Raw genomic sequence first — 19,992 nt, 5'->3', positions numbered from 1 at the left:
TACTCAGTTCATTAAGAAATTATGATGATCACAAGATGAGCTGGTGCTTTACAGTTTGGTAGGTGTGGTACAACTGCAGTGATTATGCTAAAGATGGTAATATTAAAAAGTCATAATGTATGAATACAGCATGAGGGCTTCACATACAGTAAAAAAGATTATTATCCATACATACCATGTACCTAGGCTCGACCCAATTTTGATTACTTTTTCAGAAAGAGATACTAAAAATTTAGAAAAAGCACACTTCACTGTCCAAAAACTGTTCTTATGAACTAAAACCAAGTATCAGAACTGAGAGAATCACTTTACATATGGTTCTCCCTCTACTAATGATGCACATTTGTCGACATGGATGTGTGGGCAGAGGCAGAGTCTGCTCTGTGATGTAAACTGGAAACCACTTATTCCACTCCCATGCTGCCATCTCAAAACATTTTATAGGCAAAACTGCATTTTTCTGGAAGAACAGGTCCATGATGCACCAGAGGGTCAGGGCATCCCTTTAAAGAGGAAAAGAGAACTGAGGGATTTTGAAAGGAAGCAACAGCCAGATAAGGAGCTCATACTTCAGCTGTAGGTAACTGAGGATTGTATGTTAAACATTTCTCTTCAAACACCGCTGTTCTTTCTAACCAAAATACTCTCTTATCATAGAGAAAGGATGCTCACATTTAATCAAGACCACTACTGTGACCATAATAAATTCTAAAGCAGTTTCATGAGCTGGAAGAAGCCCAGTATCTATCCTACCCATGCGCTCAGTCCAGAGTACCGTGTCTTCTCAGGCCCTAGGACAATGCGGCATTATCCCTAGAATAGCTCAATTGTAGAAAGACCAGCTTTGGTACACTGAAGTCTAAAAACTATTTAATGTCCATGTCATGATTATTCTAAGGTGACAGATTACTGTAAAATTATGTTTAAGTCCCAATGTTCCCATTATGTAGAAAACCTAACCAGATCTAGTTCCTAAATGCTTAGACACAGACAAGATCAAGCTCTGGCCAGTCCAAATCCTACAAGACAGTTAAACTAATCTCATCACCAGCTCGAAAGTTAGGAACTGAGAGTTCTCACTATAAGGACAAAAAGGCTGTCCCAGCTGCAAGTTATCATAAGCTACTTGGCCCATCATCTGCCCAGCTACAGCTGTGGCCAACTCAGTTCACCCAAAGAGATTCACACTCTCGTGGCGCCAAAATGAGTGTCTCTCTTTAAAAAAAAAAAAAAAATGCCCAATTGAAAATAACTCTCTAATCTGCATCCTTTCAATAGAACTGAAGTGCACTTCACCAACACAGAGCACGGGCATCTTGAATTAGCAGAGAACTATTTTTAACACATGAAGGATAAGATATGAAATTAGTTTCACGGGGAATGAGAACCTTGGAGATTATTTACTTTGCCTTAATTACTTTGACTCACCATTAATTTAGCTTTCCTAGGGTACTAAATATTTCACGCTAAGATTTTGAGACTAAAGAAACTTGAGCACAGATTTGGAGCTTTGGAAGCCCGCTCCAGCATCCTCAGCACTGAGGCACGGATGCCCCCGTTGGGCACCAAAGTCCATTCACGTCACGCTGCTCAATGACATTTTCAGTTGCCGCTTCTGTATTGTTTTAACCCTGGGACTCGAAGCTCTGCCCCGACTATACAGGGAGCCAAACCTTATTCAGCTTCTGTTTAACTCCTCAGCCAATAACATCACTAGGGCTCACAGCTACTCTCTCGACTGCCAAATAGGGCGAGTAGCAAATGCCTCGAGCCAAAGAGAGAAAAGTTTAGGCTGCACCCTTTAAGTTTTTAATGATCAGTGCAATTGGGCAACGGAGTCAATTCCCAGTAAAGGCGACCAAGGAGACATGAGAGCAGATATTCTGTAATGGGTTCATTACAGCCTCAGTGGGGAAGAAAGCACTTGGTTCCCACTAAAATACCTACAGAGAGCAGGGTCTGCCGTGGACAGCTGGGTATTTGCCAAGGCCCTGTACTCTCCCCCCTGGCTCTTAATCAGTTGTCCACTGGCAGACACCACAAACAACGGGCAGGGCAGGGCAGCCAGCAGGAACCCAAGGACAGCAATGCACTTGTTGCCAGACGCAAAACAAGACTCACTAGGACCACTCCATCTGTCAGAGCCCTCCAGCTCCACCTGGCACTGGGCAGCTTAGAGAGGGGGAGGGTAGTGAGAGGCTGAGAGAGCCGGAGCTCTCCTTTTGGTCCCTGCCCACAAACAACTCTTCCTAATTCTAACTGGCAGAGGAACCGACCCCATGTTACATAATTCTATTCCTGTGAGTTTAAGCCATCACTTTTCTCCACTAAACACGCTACACCCTAACAGTTTCTTTTTTTTTAAAGATTTTTATTTTTATTATTTACTTGAGAGAGAGAGGAAGAGAGAGAGAGAAAGCACGAGAAGGGGGAGGGTCAGAAGGAGAGGCAGACTCCCCGCTGAGCAGGGAGCCCAATGTGGGACTCGATCCTGGGACTCCAGGATCACGACCTGAGCTGAAAGCAGTCTCTTAACCAACTGAGCCCCCCAGATGCCCCCAGTTTATTTTTTAATAGAAATGAATTTTGCTCTTTATTTATAAGTTCCCATTTTTTTCTTCTTCTTCTTGATTGGGACATTGTTTGACTTCGCTGAGCCATATCCGTCTAGTATTCTCAACACAAAAACAGAGCAGCCAAGTTCACACATCTCCAAAACTCTACTACTTCTCTACTTAGTAATAAAATTCTGTCATGAAAATAGGCTTCCATGATAAACATTTCTAATTTAATAATGATTTCTACTTCTTTAGCATATTTGTAGCTTTGGAACATGCTCCCATATCCCACACACTTTATCTTACCTATTTTTACCATTTGGCCTCTTTCCTCATGTCTCAAGCTCATGGGAGTCCCTACCAGCAGCCCCCACAGGTTAACCTGCTCCCTCTGTCACTATTGATCCAACTTCCTTGTTTTCTAGGTCACATACCTCATTAGGGCCATTTGCACTTTGGGCTCGTTTTTCCCATTTACAATTTTAAGGTGAATCTCTCCAATGCCATCTTAATTTTAATACTAGACACTATACTCCTTCTTTCGTATCATCAGTTAAAATAAAACAAAGCAAGTTGTTATCAATAATTTTATATGGGAGAGAAGGAATATCATAGAGCAAAATGTGGTGAGAGAAAGGGTTCAGAATTCTTGCTTCTTCCACATACTAACTGTGCAGTTGACTAGTTAATCTTTCTGAGTTTCTGTTTCCTCTTACTGTTGACATAAAAAAGGTCATTATGAGGATTAAACAGGATGGCATCTACCACCGTGCCAAAAATACTCAAAAGACGTTCTCCATAACCCTGAGATTTTCTAGTATGTTTCCATTCAAATGCCCTTCTCATTCACATTAATAAAGGCCATCCTGGCAAATAGCATCTCTCTGTCATTGGTTCCCTGAAAGTGTATAATCCATGAGCTTTCCCATTCACTTCCCCAAAAGGATGACAAAGGTCCTGACATCCCAGAGATCACGAATTTCTAAGTTAGCTTTTACTACCAAATTCAACTGTAAGAATTTCAGAAGTACTATAGTTGAAAGTGCAGACTATATGCATGAGTGGCCCCCATCTCCCAGCATTTCCAATTATGTTTGGCTGGTCTTTATGACTTGCATGGGAAGGAGGACATAGACAATAGAGAGTGACTGCAGGGCACATGCCAATGGGAACATACAGGTTGGCATTCCGGGCACCCAGTCTATTCCCGAGCTGTCATCCACCAAACAGCCAGGTCTACCCAAATTGGAAGCAATCGGAATAATGTCATTCCTCTGGTCACATTACCCAAGATGATCCAAGTAGAAGCAGCCTAGGATTTCAGTTCAATGATTGTCAGAGGCTCTCTTTTTCTGGGTAATAAGCCCCTAGAGCTGTGGCGATTTTGTTACCGTGAGGAGCATGAAAAAGAAAATTATAAAGAAAGAAATCCTAAATCCTGATTAAATCATGTCTGAAGCCCCTTCCCACTGGATTTTTCAATATATTCTTACTGTTTAGTTTTAATTCTCATTATTACTTCATCCTGGGATTTGTATTAATTGCATGAAAAGTAGCCAATAAAAGCATTCCGTCATTAGAAAGATAACATATATTTACAGAAATGGACAGCTGCCCACCACACACTATTAGAAAAACATAGCAGGTTACAGAATATCACATACAGCAAAATCGTATTATTGAGAACTTCATCTGTACATGGTGTGTGTGAATAGACAAAGACACACACATACACACACACACACACATATAAAGATAAAGAGACAGAAACAGAGGGCTATACTTGGAAAAAAATTCATGAAAATATCAGTTAGGACTAACTCTAGTATTTCTAAGGAATTTTACTTTCCTTTTTGTATTCTTCCAGAATGTATGCCCTTGTACAACGACATGCATTTTTGTGGAACAGAAAAATTAAGCTTTAAAAAAAAAAGCTGGCTATTTACTGATTCTGTTTGTCTTTAGTGTAAAATAAATGGACAGCTTTGCCTCAGATCCCTCTCCAAACTTAAGTGGTCTAGGGAAAAAGATCAAAGCCAGGCAGGCTCTCAAAATATTATTTCATTATAAAATTCTATGATGAAGCAATGAAACCACTCTAAGATCTGAATTTGTACATGCTGAAAAGGAAACACAGCCAGAGGTGCCCAAGTGTCTTTCTAGAAGACTGGAAGTAATATTAATCAAAATGAGACATCTTGTAGAAGATGAGCACTTCTTATTCAAAGAGAGAAGCTGCGAGGAGAGCACCACGCTCGGCTGCCCGCAGGAAGGGCCTTGCACGGAGGCCAGTTAAAAGATACATGGGGTGGAAGAGGGCTTGTCGGGGTGCTCTTGGGCTGAATAGAGTAGAGGGCTTACCTCTTGACTGCTGCTGGATATCCACACCCTTTCCTCAGCAGGAGCCTTCTTTCAGTTACTTTCAGATCTCCAAAGGTCATAGTTTCCAAAACAACGACAGCAGAAAACTAGATTCTCTGTGACCTCTTTCAGTTCTAAAATTAAAATACAACCAAACATATTCCAGAAATGGTGGTGGGGGAGGGAATTATTTGAATGGGATAGAAACATCTGCGTGTTGGCAGACTCGGGCTAGAAGTAACAGCTCTAAGAGTGCTGTCAGAGTGCTGGGTTAGGAAAACCTACCAGAGGCAAACAGAAACCAGAAGCCAAAGACAAAATCTTGATTTGTTGGTGGGTGGATTTTTACTACAGTTTGAAAGATTTTCTGACTTTCAAGTCTCAAAAGCCTGGCTTCTAAAATCAGTTAATTAAAGTGAACGTCTCTCTAATAGGAACCCTGTAGGTACAAGGTAATTGCAAAAACACTAGGATGGTTTGTTTTATAAGTTCATCTTCCGTTGTTATAGATTTCTTTTTACAATAAATCGCTACACTGTACCTACATTGTATTTCATGACAATGCCGTTGTCAGCCACCGCTTCATTCTGGGAGAGTCACAATACTCCAAGAAAGAAAAGAATCAAAAACAAACACCACCCCATAAAACTGTTTATATTCCATATTTGTCTTTAGAATCAAATTAAAGTTGCATTTCCAAAAGGCACCCATCCCACTCAAAATTATGAGCATACACTAGATTATCCATTTGTCTCTCTTGTGTCTCATTCTAATTCATCTCTCCCTGAAGGACTGTTGGCAGTCTGCAATCTTAAAGGGCATCAGAATGAGAAAGGAGACAAGGATAGGTGGTTCTCAAACCTCAGTTCCAGGAAGAACCCCCCCCCCCCGCCCCGCGCGGGTCCCCCTCTAGTCTATTTGCATCAGCACTTTGACGTGGGCTTCAGTATCTGTACTTTTAACAAGCAGCCTACCAGATCCAAATAGGAGATGGATTACTCTTTGGGAAATAGTAATGTAAATAAGCCATTGAAACAGATAATCAAGCTTGCTTACAGAACCCCATCCTGGATCATTTTCCTCTTCTCCAAGCCACCACCACCCTCTGTCTCTGACTTGACCACTATTTCCCAGTCTGTTGCCCTGCTCCCGCTCTTGCCTTCTCCAACCCTTTCTCCAGAAACTTGCCAGAAATATCTTGCATACTACAAGTCACACATCACTCCCCTTAAAACTCTTCAATAATAACTGCTTAATGGGGATGGGGTTTCCATTTGGGGCGATGAAAATGTTTTAGAACAGACACCGATGGTGGTTATACAACATCATGAATGTATTAAATATCACTGAATTATTCACTTCAAAATGGCTCATGTTATGTGAGTTTCATCTCCATTTGAAAAAAGAAAAAGCAAAACCAAAAAAAAAAAAAAAAAAAAAAACCAACCAAAAACCTTTCAATGACTTCCTATTGCAGTTAAGATAAAATCCAAAGTGCTCGACATGGCCTGGTAGGTCTGGCATAATCAGGCCCTAAGCCACATCTCAGCAGCCTCAATCCCAGCTACTGCCATGCTCACTCTCTGCACTCCACCCACACTTGCTGTCTTTCAATGGCTATGCGACCCAAGCTCTATCTCACACGTGGACTTCACAAATGGGACTCCCTGTCTGTGGGGAGTTGGGGATTGGACTTCCCAATCATTCTTCAGACCTTATAAATTATTCTCCCACTATGAACCTTCTCTGATTATTTCTTCCTTTCTATACCCTTTCAGAGAAACCTGTTCTTTTCCAAGTTCTTATCAAGAGTTCCAATAACAGGAATATTTGGGGGTTACTTAATACCTTTTCCAGTAAACTGGGGGCTCCTAGAAGGACAGGAACAGTGATTCATTTTTGTTCACTGCTATATTTCCAGCCCTAGCATGAACTTGGCACAATAACACCTATCCTTTGGGCACAAGGAATATGTATAGCATGCTTTCCTCCAAAAACATTAAATCTCTACTACAGAATGAGTATCAAGCTAGGTTGCAGTAGTATGTGAGGTTTAAAATACATCATCCAACATTATTCGTTTAGTAACTAAATGAGAAAAATCACAAACTACTTAGGGCCAACTCAATACCATAGAGCACACCAACCAATGCACAAAACCAACTTCTCTCACTTCTACAGGGCCTGCTCTGTGCTTCTTGATAGAATCAAGTCCCTACTGCCCAAGAAAATTCCTTTTAAAACCTCTGTCTTCATGCCACTGCACATTACTAAGCAATGAGGAAAGAAACAGGACTCTATCTTTGCAGAAAGATGCAACTGAGGGGCGCCTGGGTGGCTGAGTGGGTTAAAGCTTCTGCCTTCGGCTCAGGTCATGATCTCAGGGTCCTGGTATTGAGCCCCACATCGGGCTCTCTGCTCAGCGGGGAGCCTGCTTCCTCCTCTCTCTCTGCCTGCCTCTCTGCCTCCTTGTGATCTCTGTCTGTCAAATAAATAAATAAGATCTTAAAAAAGAAAGAAAGAAAGAAAGAAAGAAAGAAAGAAAGAAAGAAAGAAAGAAAGAAAGAAAGATGCAACTGAGGTGAGTAAAAGTCCAGGATTTAGAAGGATGTCATGGGAAACCGTTAGCTGCTCTCACATAGGCACCACTTCTCAGAGTAAAAGTGTATGAAGTACTACTAGGGAAAAAGGACCGGAACCCAGCCAGCTCTGAGAGCTGATGGGAAAAGGGGCATAGAGGAGAAACTCACCTAAGAGCAGGCACGATGGTTCTTTTGTTACTAAACAAACTGTTCTTTAGAGATTATAGGTGAGCAAGTGATTTATTTTGTCCAACCTTGCTCCTGTATTAACTAGAACCCTAATTTGTCCATGAGGCTGAAGTATATCTCAATTAGTTGCCTTCAAAGCTTATGCCCATTTAAAATAAGCTTATTCCTTTCCCATTGTCCGCTTGCCCAGAGCCGCCTAATCTACAATTCTCCTGCCCAGCACTCACCACTTCTGATCATTATGGAGAGCAGAGGCAAGCAAGGAGCCTTACAGGCAGCTTCCAAAGAGATCCATCTGTTCATAACTGTGTGTGCTGGCCCACAAAACACTCTCCAGCCCTGTGTCCACCACAAGGACAGGAGAACACCAGGACCTGAACGCATCCATAGCCCATGCTACAGGCTACTTTTCAATATTTAAGTTCTTCTTTAGATAAAGCTTTGGATTTTCCCAGGCCCTCATCTAGCGTCCCAGTAGTGGGTAGTGGTTTGCATGGCTGTCCATTTAAAAAGCATCCCCACTTGTGCTGCAGTGCCTAAAGGTACTGCTCCTGGCCTCAGAAGAGAGGGCCACCTGCAACTGCATTGTTTGTGTGACCTTTTGGACATCTCAGTCAGAGAAGCTTGAAAGCTTTTTCGTTGCTCCAGCTCCCAGCTCTCTGTCTGAGATGGGGACCCCCTGGAGAAAAGACAAAGCTGCCTGATACACCCAACTATGAGACCAATATGGTAGGAACCAGCAAGACTGCTCTCCAATGGAGCGGGGGGACACTGCGTGGTCACTGCACTGTCTTAACACCTTCCCTAAGCATACTAAGTTTCTCTTTCATGCCCCAATGTAGCATGTGGCCATCACAGTGGCTCCCAGCTTTGCTTCCAGTGACAGGGCTTCTAAATGTGCTTTATACTGGAAGATTCTACTGAGTCCTGTTCCCTTCTCACAAAAGCATTCTTAGTCCCACTGTTACCATTTTTTTTAAGATTATTTATTTATTTGACGGAGAGAGATCACAAGTAGAGAGGCAGGCAGAGAGGCAGGCAGAGAGAGAGGGGGAAGCAGGCTCTCTGCTGAGCACAGAGTCTGGTGCGGGGCTCGATCCCAGGACCCTGGGCTCATGACCTGAGCTGAAGGCAGAGGTTTAACCCACTGAGCCACCCAGGCGCCCCACCATTGTTTTTGTAAGAGAACCACATACGCTTCTATGAGAGATGAGCTAGAGGAGCTGATAACACAAATAAACAGCATCCTTGTGCAGAAAAGTGAAGTGGCAGCAAAACTAAATCCTAATGTAGCAGACATATGTCCCATACACCAAAGCACATTCAGGAGTGCACCACGAGACCGATACATGAACGTGGGCGCAAGGGTATTACACATGAAGATGAGGTCAGAAAGAACTCTTAGCAGAAAACAATAGGGAAGGTTAGTAAGAGAGGGGCCTAAGGACAGAATTACAAAGACACTAGGGATAACTGTCAAAATCCCAAATATATCAGACAAAGGGAAATATATCAGACACTGGGGGAAACTGTCAAAATCCCAAGTATATCAAAGGAAAATATATCACACACTAGGGGAAGTTGTCAAAATCCCACATATATCAGACAAAGGGAAGTCAATGTTGGAAAACCAGAGACTGGAAATGGCTGAATAACTGGTCAAGGAACTGAGAATCTAGGTGGGAGAGGTGAGGTTACAAAGGCAGGTGCTTTCTACCCGGACTGGAGCTAGTGAGATTTTTCCAGTGGAAGAAGCTGGAGTGACAGAAGAAACCCTCATCAGATTTATATCATGTCTGTGCTTTGAGAAACTGCAGAACACCTAACTAGGAAAACAGAAATCTCTCCAAGAATTTTTTTACAAGGGAAATTTAATATAGAGAATTGGTTACTCAGGTGATGGTGAAGCAGAAAGCCTAGCAGGATAGCGAGGTAATCCAAAGACCAGCAAGAGCAGGAAGCTGCGACCTCCCCACAGCTGAAGAGACAATAGCAAGAGGTTCTGTGTCTGGAGTCCATGGGCCAAGGTCACTTGTGAGCGGCTAGAACCAGAGCCAGTCTGTCAAGCATGAGTGGTGCTATGGCAGGAGGGATTCCCACTGCCAGGGATGCCAGGGAAAGAAAAAAATAGTCTGGCTTTGCCCTTCTCCCTTCCCTCTCTTACCAGTGTCTCCCACAGGCTAAACGCAGCGAACCAGCTAACTCAGAAATCCGGGAGAGCAGCCTGAAGGGGTGCGTCCCCTCCCAACACAGTGAGGAAGATGGGAGGGCAGGGAATGCTGGAAGGAAAGGACAGAAACTCTGGTACAAGGAAGATGAGTTACAGTAAGTCTTGATAAGCAAGCTTCGTTTGCAACAGACATACTTTTAAAAGGTTTGCTTACGGCCATGTAATGGTGCCAATAATAAAGTGGTCACGCGGTAACAAAGTGGAAGCTATACCATGGCTTACTGACCTTCCTGCCAGGTTAGGTGACCCCTGAAGCCACTCTCCAGAATCCCAGAGTTAGAAGAGGGTTAGGGAATTTACTCTCTATTGCCCTTTCTTCAGTTACCAGTAAGCCTGGACTGGTCCAGACAAGCGAATTTTTTTTTAAATTTTCAAATGAAAAAGACTCTTACTTTTAAAAGTAAAAAATATTGTTAAGTATTGAATAGAAGAAAACTTTGCATGCACATATGTGTGTGTACACCCAGATGATTACAAGTAAAATTGGGGAAATATGAACAAGATTGATGGATTGTACCAACCAATCTCCTGGTTATAATATTGTGCTATAGGTCTGCATGAATACTATCACTGGGAAGAAATAGGTAGAGTGTACACAGAATCTTTCTATGTTATTTCTCAAATTCCATATGAATCTAGAATGATCTCCAAAGAAAAAGTTTAATTAAAAATATCATAAATATGTGCATAATACTCCCCGTTAATAAGGCTGCATCCCTTCCATTGTGTTTCACCCATGGTGTCTCCAGTATTTCCACTGTCATCATCTGTTCTGTTAAGCAAGGCCCAGGAAGCTCTCTGCTGACCCGTTCTACTTCTTATAATTCAGTCTTCTCCTTGCCACTGGCTCAGTGCTACTTTTGCAGAAATATGATGGTGTCAGGTTGCTCTTGTTTGATTATTCAGCCTTTGCATTTCTGACTACAGACAAGAGCCGGAGTGTGAGTATTTATATATGGGACAATTAGAAGGCTGCCTAATCTTATTTCATATCATCTAACAAGCTTTAACCTGTTCATTTCATGATTAAGCATTTAATTCAAAACAGCTCTCTCAGCGGATTTGCTGTTTCCTTCTCCCACCTTCCACACCCTTTGATCTCCTTCAGGAGCTGGTGGCCCAAGAACAGGCAGGAGAAATTGCAAAGAAAAGCCTGGCATTTTGACAGAGCAAGAGAAAAGAACCAGCCCCCTCCCCCCCGCCGCCAACTCATTCACTTAGCTAAAACACAGGCTATCAGAGAAGCAGGGAAAACAATAGACATAAGTACATGCTAGGTCTTCCAGAAACCGATGGTAGATGAAAATCACCTCTTAGTCTAGAGCATGGGGGAAAATCACTGTTCATCACAAAATGGACATGCGTCGCAGGCATTTCTGCAACTCTTCTGTTCTATATAACTCCACAAATCCTTCCTGTAAAATATAACTTTCTTCCTTTAATGATCTAGTAGTGAATTATTTATATTCTTCAATTTATCTTCCTGTCTTCTTTTATTTATTCCCAGACTTGTGCTACTTAAGTCTAGAAAGGCTGACCAAGATTTCAGTTAAAGCACAGGAGTCTCCAAAGGGTGTTAAGCCTAATGCCCAGAGCAGGGCCATGGTGCACGGCAGAGCAACGAAATCTCATTCTTGGAACGGCAGCCAGCTAAAGGGACCACACACTGCCAGCCTCCATGTCGTGACAGCTTTCCAGCAAAATCCATTTTGTGTCCCCACAATTACTACCTTCGCTTTGGCGGGCATCATTGCTTGCCTGGGCACTGCCACCTCCAACTGATCTCCATGCTCCTGACTCTTCCTCCGTCAATCCACTTGCCAGACACCTGCCAGCATGACTCTACCAAGATGCAATTCAAAAAGAATGATGCCCACGTCTTAATCCATCAGTAGCTCTCTAGCACACGAAGCACAGGTTATCTAGCACATGGCTGTTGTGGCAGATTCACCAGGGAATTTGGGGACATAGTGCAGAACATGTGTCAGTGATTGTATCGGAGGGTCCAAGATGCAAGATGCTAGTGTGTCACCTCCCAGCTCCCTTCTGTCATTGGCTTAGGTCCACTCCTGAAGCCATTAATTTCACTGCCCTACCAAGATGCCCTACATGTGGGAGAGAAAACTTTCAGGCAGAGAACAGAGGTGCTTGCAGAAAAATTCTGCAGACATATATTGGAGCAGTGGGCATTTGGGCAAACAAGTATGAAAGTGACCATGTCTGCTCCCACAGGCCATGTCCCTGAAGTTTCTGATTCAGTATGTCTGGGGTAGGACCCAGGGATCAGCAGCATAGCAAATGTTTCATGGGATTGTGTTGAACAAACAGATTGTAAAAACACAGACTAATATTATTAAGCTCAGAAGCTTTTCAATGTCTGTCTGCTGTTCTGCTCTCCACACCTACTGACCCTCCTTCACAGTCACCTTTAAACCAAACCAAATTTGTGCACTTTCCTGCAAATAGCATTACCTCTTCCATGAGCAGGAACTGTGCCTGAAGAATCTTTATCATCCCCAGGGCCAAATACTGTACTATTCACATAGTAAATGCTCAATAAATTATTTTTAAAGAAATAATCCTAAAAGGAAATAGAATATTATTTAAGTGTTCCCTGAACAAAACTATCTTCCTTATGCATCAAAATAGTAGGTGCAGGGACGCCTGGGTGGCTCAGTTGGTTAAGCAGCTACCTTCGGCTCAGGTCATGATCCCAGCGTCCTGGGATTGAGTCCCACATCGGGCTCCTTGCTCATCAGGGAGCCTGCTTCTCCCTCTGCCTCTGCCTGCCATTCTGTCTGCCTGTGCTTGCTCTCTCTCCCTCTCTCTCTCTGACAAATAAATAAATAAAATGTTTTAAAAAAATAGTAGGTGCAATTCTACTAGTGAAATTAAACAAATATATATTGAGCACCTAATGTATGCAAGAGACTAGGGAATTCCTCCAGAAATCCTGATGAGCTCCTTGCTCATCAGGGAGCCTGCTTCTCCCTCTGCCTCTGCCTGCCATTCTGTCTGCCTGTGCTTACTCTCTCTCCCTCTCTCTCTCTGACAAATAAATAAATAAAATGTTTAAAAAAAAATAGTAGGTGCAATTCTACTAGTGAAATTAAACAAATATATATTGAGCACCTAATGTATGCAAGAGACTAGGGAATCCCTCCAGAAAAGTACTATAACTTTTCTCAGTACACACTTTAACATGTTTTCTTCCCCCAAAAGTGGGGTCTTTTAATAGAGATGGGCAAACAGGGAACATGATTCAGTTCCCGCCCTTTGGATGTGGTACCTCCCTCTCCCCAACCTGGTATGGCCCCAGGTGCAACATAGAGAAGTGTTTTTAAAAAACATGTCAGGGCTAACTCTCCACTTTCACAGAAAAGGGGAACACAGGAAAGCAATCTGTTGGAGCTTTGCTGATATGAAACTATTAATGAATCCCTACAGAGGAGATAACCAGCTAGGTAGTGGTAGAAAGGTGAAGGATATTTAGGACTAACCGGAAGCATGTCAAACTTAACCTACCTTGTGGTTCTGCCAGAGCTGTCCATAAAGACACTATTACTCTCCACCTACTTCCAAAGATGGAACAGGACAAAGAAGAAAGTCTTATTTCAAAGCCACTGAACTCTTGGGATTATGACTTCCTTCAAGGACCACAAACTTGGTTCCTGGGATCTAGTGGTAACTTTGGGCTCTACCCTTAATTGCAAAAGAGCTGCTGTGGTTTTTAAGCTACTATAAAGGTGCTCTCTTGCAAATGAGACCAAAGCAGAGGTCTGGCCACTCGTAGTCACTAAAGACCTCATCCGTGGCTTTTTTCCCACTGTTTGGGACGTTAACCACAGTCCCTTGGCCACATTCCAGTCTGGATAATTACACTGGGGCTAGCAAACTTCACCTTCCAGCTCCAACTAAATAAAGTATTCCTTTGGACTAGCTGCCATAACCTTTGTTCTGCTGCTGTGGGCTATTAAAGAGCTATTCTGTACTTAGGATGGCTGTATTTGTGAAAAATCAATACCCCTGGTATAACTTCCTGCACTGACAAGAAGTATATTCCACAATATCTCACTGGCCAAGTTATTTTTTTTAATATAGTGCCAGAAACAATTAGAAAACCAGAGTAATTTCTTCTCTATGGTCTCAACTTTTACAATTCACACAGATACAGACTGAAATGTTTGCAACATTATATCAAGAAGGAGGGCAGATGTATATTCCACAAAACACACACTGAATGTCTACCACATGCTAGGCTCTGTTGTAGCTACTGGGTATTGTTATAGAAGGCGTGGGTTATGTTCTTAGCATAATGTGAGAATTTTCCAAAGGGAATAATTCAATTTAATTCTTCCTGTGCTACTATATTTCTGAAAATCTGAATATATCCACTTTACTTAATATATCAGCATTAGCATGCACAGGGCTCCCAATAAAAACACTATTTCCATCCACTCTTGAAAGTGTCTAACAGGACTGGGGCACTTGGGTGGCTCAGTTGATTAAGGGCCCACCTCTTGATTTTGGCTCAGGTCATGATCTCAGGGTACTGAGATTGAGCCTGGTGTTGGGCTCTGCACTGGGCATGGAGCTTGCTTGGGGTTCTCTTCCCCCACTCCCCTTCCCCCACCTCGCTCTCACTGTCCCACACCAAAAAAAGAGTCTACAGGACCTTAAACTCAATGTGTATGTAGATATGTGTGTGGAAGGATATGTGTGTCTAAGAATGAGAAAATACAATTTCCTGGTTAGCTTGGGGGATAACAAATACTGCTTGGATGTATATTTATTTATTTGCTTGTTTTTTTAGCAACCGTCCTACTTGTGTGGGTGAGAGTTTACAGGTTATAACAGCAGAAGCAGACATAAGGAAATTGAAAACGTAAATATCTTGTTTAAAGCTTTTTTTTACTGTATGAAAAAAAGCATAAATCAAGTCTTTTAGTGTTCTATTACAAGGATGAAAACAACAGAAGGGGAAAAAAGTAAGTATTGTGTGTTCGTACATTTACATACACATATATTATCCTGTACATGAAGATGGGAGAGTGTCGTTAAATACCAAAATTCCAGTGGGCTAAATTATGGATGAACATCAGAATATTTCACATCATTCCCTGCAAAGAGAAATGGTTCAGAAATAAAAAAAATAATAACAACCTTAAAATTCAGATTAATCCTACAGGATCCAAAACAAGTACTTGCCCAGACAAACTATAACCAGACTATGGAAAATGGTTAAAAAATCAGTGAAGTTCACTTGAAATCCACCAAATTATTATTCTGTTTGAAAATCCTCCTAGCTAGAACAAGTTAATAGCAGGCTTCTAAAACTAGGTTAAACATGCTCTAAATCAATTTATTCCCCCCTACAAATCTGCTAAAGTGCATGCTTTTCTGGTGAAAATGGTTCTTCGATGTTACTTAATACTGTCACTTTATTGTTTCTCCAAGCAGTCCACTTCAAGTTTTTCTATCTAAGTTGTTAAAGTTAAATGCATATGTTTGACATAAATAATAAACAGTGAAATACACATCATTTAAAATAGTATAAGGAACCTCAAAATGTATCACACAGGCAATACATTTCCTAAGTTTTAGAAGAAATGCTTAATAATGCATATGTGATCCAAGTTTGCTGCCCAATAACTTATTCATTATCATTTTGCTGAGTGAATCAACAATCGGCACTACTACCATCTCACACAGATAGATGATCTGTCCTCCACCAACATGCTTCAGGTAACACCTTTGGCAAGATAGCTTTGATAAAAGACTGAAATGAATTTTATGCAGAGAGACACAGTCTGTCCCATGTACTTTCAAGAGCCCAAATCACTATACCCACAGTATGTCTATCACATTGCAGACAGAAGACCAGAACAGGTGATTAATTAGCTGTACTGTTTAAACTCTCACCAGCATACAAGCTGACCAACACGATCTTCAATCTTATTCCTGTTTAAAATTCACACAGAGAATAATGGATCATTAAAGATTACACAGAGGTGTAAACAATTAGCAAAGCAAGGGACAGGGCTTCCCCATTTTGGGGAAAAAGGTGGGAGTCACGGTCCTCCCATCTGGACTTCCATAGATGGGAGGAAGAACACAGGATATACAATGCATCTAACACCAAAATCTAGCCTGATGTCAATACTAAATGTTTATGCCCAAGAATTCCTGTATTTGCTAAGTATCTTTATCAGGATAAAAATCTTTTTTATATAAACTTTATATAACTCAAGAACAAGAGTGATTCCAGGGAGGAAATGGAAAAAATTTCCAAGTGTGACCCAAGGGAAGACATTCTGGAGATGGCTTAGTCACCAGGTTCAAGTCACATCACCTCACTGTGCCTCAGTGTCCCATAAAATGAAAGAGGCCACCACATGAATCTCTAATTCCCTGCTAAGAGTAAAATCCAGCTATCTATTTAGATATCATAGAGAACTCAAGTTTTTATAAAATCCTAAGAGCACCTGATGGCAGCAGAAAATGTGCTTACAGTGTTTAATGACTATAAAGGGAAGAATGAGAAGGGTCTAAACAGTCCTCCCAATCTTGCATTTTTCAGTTTATACTAGGCTTAAGAGGGCAATTGGAATTAGATGCTTCATTTCATCCCACAATCACAATATAATTCTTATTACAATAAAAATTTTAAATACTCTTTTTAAAAACATCCCAAAAAAGAAACAGCTTCACCTTACTCAAATGAAATTTAAATCTGTCTCACTTGGAGGGTTTCAATGCTTGAGCTACAGTATGGGTATCAGGATGTGGAAGCAGCTGTCACTGCTTTGTTTTTCATTCACAGTAGGTGGTTGCCAAGCAACAAAATACTATTGTCTGTTTCCATGATCTATTGGCCAATTCTACTCCTGGTAATGCTTCCTACGTTTAAAACAGGGCCACCTTTTGGACAAGAAGAAATGAGAAAAAATTTTAAGAATGATAAAAAAAAAAAAAAATTTTAAGAATGACAATAACATATAAATAAATACACTGAATGTACCACAAAATTATGTATATACATATACAGCTGTATGTGGACATACATACATATATTTTGCATTTATGCATATGTATATGTGTGACTATAGACACTGTTTTTCTACCTACCTCAAAACCTATCTAAATTTGAGAGGCCAAAAACTAGACTCTAAATCCCTTGAAGGCAAATCAAGGCATGACTTAGGAATATGAAAACATAGTAAGAATTATTTTTTCAACAATAGCAATAATTTCCATTTTGCCACATGTATCAAATATGTCCCTTGAATCAAAGTCCTACAGTCAGGAAGCAATTCTGTCTACTTACATAAAAACAATAATAAATGGAAAGACTTTACTATCTACTTTGGAATTACCTAAATATACTTAACATGCTGTGTGACTTATCATGTGCTGTCACTATGTACAAAGATAATAATTGAAACAGAAAAATTCGGTTGCTATTTACACCCAAGAATCTTAAAATACATTCATTTTTAAAATAATTGAATTGTTCTCCCTGGAATAGCCTCATGTGATTCTCACTTTGTTTTGATATGGGTCCCTGGGGAATAACAGTCATGCTATGTTATTCTTGCATATCTCACTAGCTTGCAAATAAAATAACAGTGTACTCAATATAAAGTTGTCAACATTAACTTGCATCAGTTGCTGTTTGTTTTGCACTGACAAGGCTTCTAAAGATAAGAATTACAATATTCTTAGATGTACAGACACAACATCAAAACAGCCTGAAGGAATTGAAGCCTGAAAATGCTAGAGGCAATCACGTTCTGAAATGAAGAAATCAGTATCATTTATGCATACATATATATATTTCTGCAAAGGACCTAAATAACTCCAGAACAATCTTTGGATTTTATGCAATGCTCATCCGTCTTCTTTCACAATATTTCAAAAGCACTTTGCCTTAACTATTTAGTGCATCCCTCTAAAGGAACTTTTAAAATTTAACTTTTTGAAATTCATTACCACTTGCACATCTATATATTACAACAAACTGGAATAAACAAAATCTATTAAATGAATTGACATTATTACTATGAAGTCTCATATCAAAAGGACAGCGCTAGCAAAACAGAAACAAAGTGTGCTAATAATGATCAAAATATTGTCCAAAACTACCCCTTTTCTGGGACAGAGCCTTCTTCAACACAACCCACCCGCCCCCCCAATACCCATCCGGGTTTCTCCTTCACATTCACCCCGTAAGTGACCCATTTTTTCTCCCTCCGCTTCCCAAGCTCGCCCACCTGTGTCCTTCCTTCTCACAAGGAACAAAATCCATCCCACTTTCTCCATCCTCTTCAGATCTCTTAGCCACCCATTACTTTCTCAGAACTACTGGACTCAAACCTGCAGCCCAGTTTGCCACGAACCTCTGCATACCCACTTGGTACCCTCAATTCTTCTAGATATGCTTTAAAAACTTCTACCACCGGAACGAATGCAGTATTAATAAAAGTAGGGTTGCGAGCCAATTTTTGTTTTTTGTTTTTTTAATTACAGCAGTAGAATGTTGAGAGATAGGGAGAAAAGCAGGAATGTATTTGGAGGAAAGAGGGTAGGTGAGTGACTACACACAGCGGTGTAGACGCGGGTACCCTACCCACCCGGATTCCCCACCTGTCTACCCCACTTCCCCCATGTGCGCGCCGCGGGATGACAACCACAACACTCCAGAACCACCCCCCTCCGGGAAGGAGGCGGGGTTACGCCTTCAGCCAATCAGAACCCGCGAACTCCGGGTGTCCAACCTATGGGGTGGCCGTGGCCGGTGCAGGGGGAGGACGTGGGGTGGTCGGGGAGGGGCCGCGTCCGTGGGAGGCGCGCACGTGTCGAGTCCAGCGAGGCAGGGAGGCGGAGAGGCGGCAGGCGTCCAGGACCTAAGGCGCGGGCTCTGCACCCTGGCAGCCACTGAGTCCAGCTGCCCAGTGCCTCCTCTGCCTCCTGCACGGCGGGCCAGGACCGCTCCCGCCGAGAAAGACACGTCCAAGGTGTCTGAGTTCCCCGTGTTAGGGGACAGTCACAAATAACAACACTACCTAGCGCAGAGGAGAAGGGGAGTAAAGTTTCCGGCCCGCACCACAGCGGAGTCCGCCGAGACAGTGAGGACAAGGGATACAGGGCGGGAGGGTGACAATCGGGAAAGAAGAGGACAGCCTGAGGGCTGCGCGAGCAGGACGCCGTCCCGGGTGCTGTGCAGGGGGCGGCGGGCGGCTGGGTGCGCTGTCCAAGGTGCAGGGGAGGTGGGAAGCGCGCGGTGGGCGCGGAGCTCGGAGCCAACACTGGCTGGCGGCGGCGGCGGGGAGAGCGGGGAACAGCAGTCTGGGGCGCCGGGCACCCCCAGGCTCGTAAAAGTGACAGGGCTGGAGCTAGGATAGAGCGGGAAGGGCACGGGGGACTGCGCGGAAGCCCCGAAGCTTCCACGCACCCCTCCCCACCAGCCTTACCTCTAGCTCCATTCCCCTCCCCCTCCCCGGAGCCCACTCCCCTCCAAGCCTCTGTCCCGGGCCGTGGCGGGGGCGGGACCGGGGAAACCCGGCTCCGAGCTCCGACACCCCAGGGATGCTGCGGGCCCCGGGGCTGCTTGCTTACCTGGAGCTGCGGTACCGGGAGCGGGGGCAGCCCGCCGCGCGGAGCCGGGAGCCGGGCGCTGGGCGCGGCGCGGTTCCTCCTCGCCTCGGCGTCCTCCTTCTCCGCTTCTCCCAGACTCCGTCCCGGGCACGAAGCTGCAAGACGCGGCCAGGCTGCAGCTGCGGTTCCCACTGCTGCCTCCGCCGCCGCTGCCGCAGACAGAGGACGCCCCGTGGCGACTGGAAGCCTGTGTGAGTAGCGGCGCCCGAGAGAGTGGGATCTGCTGGAGACTCCACGGCTCGGGGCGCGCGGGCGTGCGCACGCGCGCCTGCGAGTGTGAGTGTGTGTGTGTGTGTGTGTGTGTGTACGCGCGCGCGCGCGCGCGCCCACGGGGTGGAGGAGTCGCGAGGGGAGGGGGAGAGAGGACAAGAGATGCTCGTAGGGACCGAGGCAAAATTCTTTGCCCCCGGAAATC

The 19,992-nt window shown here is 43.2% G+C and overlaps 1 protein-coding gene across 3 annotated transcripts in view; it reads right to left on the bottom strand.

Moving 5' to 3' along the window:
* The window catches only part of ENOX1 (ecto-NOX disulfide-thiol exchanger 1), a 571,933-nt gene extending 552,276 nt beyond the window's left edge, over positions 1–19,657 (bottom strand). For all 3 annotated transcript variants that reach the window (XM_047723525.1, XM_047723524.1, XM_047723527.1), the window contains exon 1: positions 19,539–19,657. The gene's annotated coding sequence lies outside the window, so the exon portion shown is untranslated. The remainder of the gene's footprint in view (positions 1–19,538) is intronic.
* Between the last annotated feature and the right edge of the window lie 335 nt (positions 19,658–19,992).

The sequence above is a fragment of the Lutra lutra genome, chromosome 3 (assembly GCF_902655055.1).
Source record: "Lutra lutra chromosome 3, mLutLut1.2, whole genome shotgun sequence".
NCBI lineage: Eukaryota > Metazoa > Chordata > Mammalia > Carnivora > Mustelidae > Lutra > Lutra lutra.
This window is presented reverse-complemented; position numbering and strand designations above follow the sequence as displayed.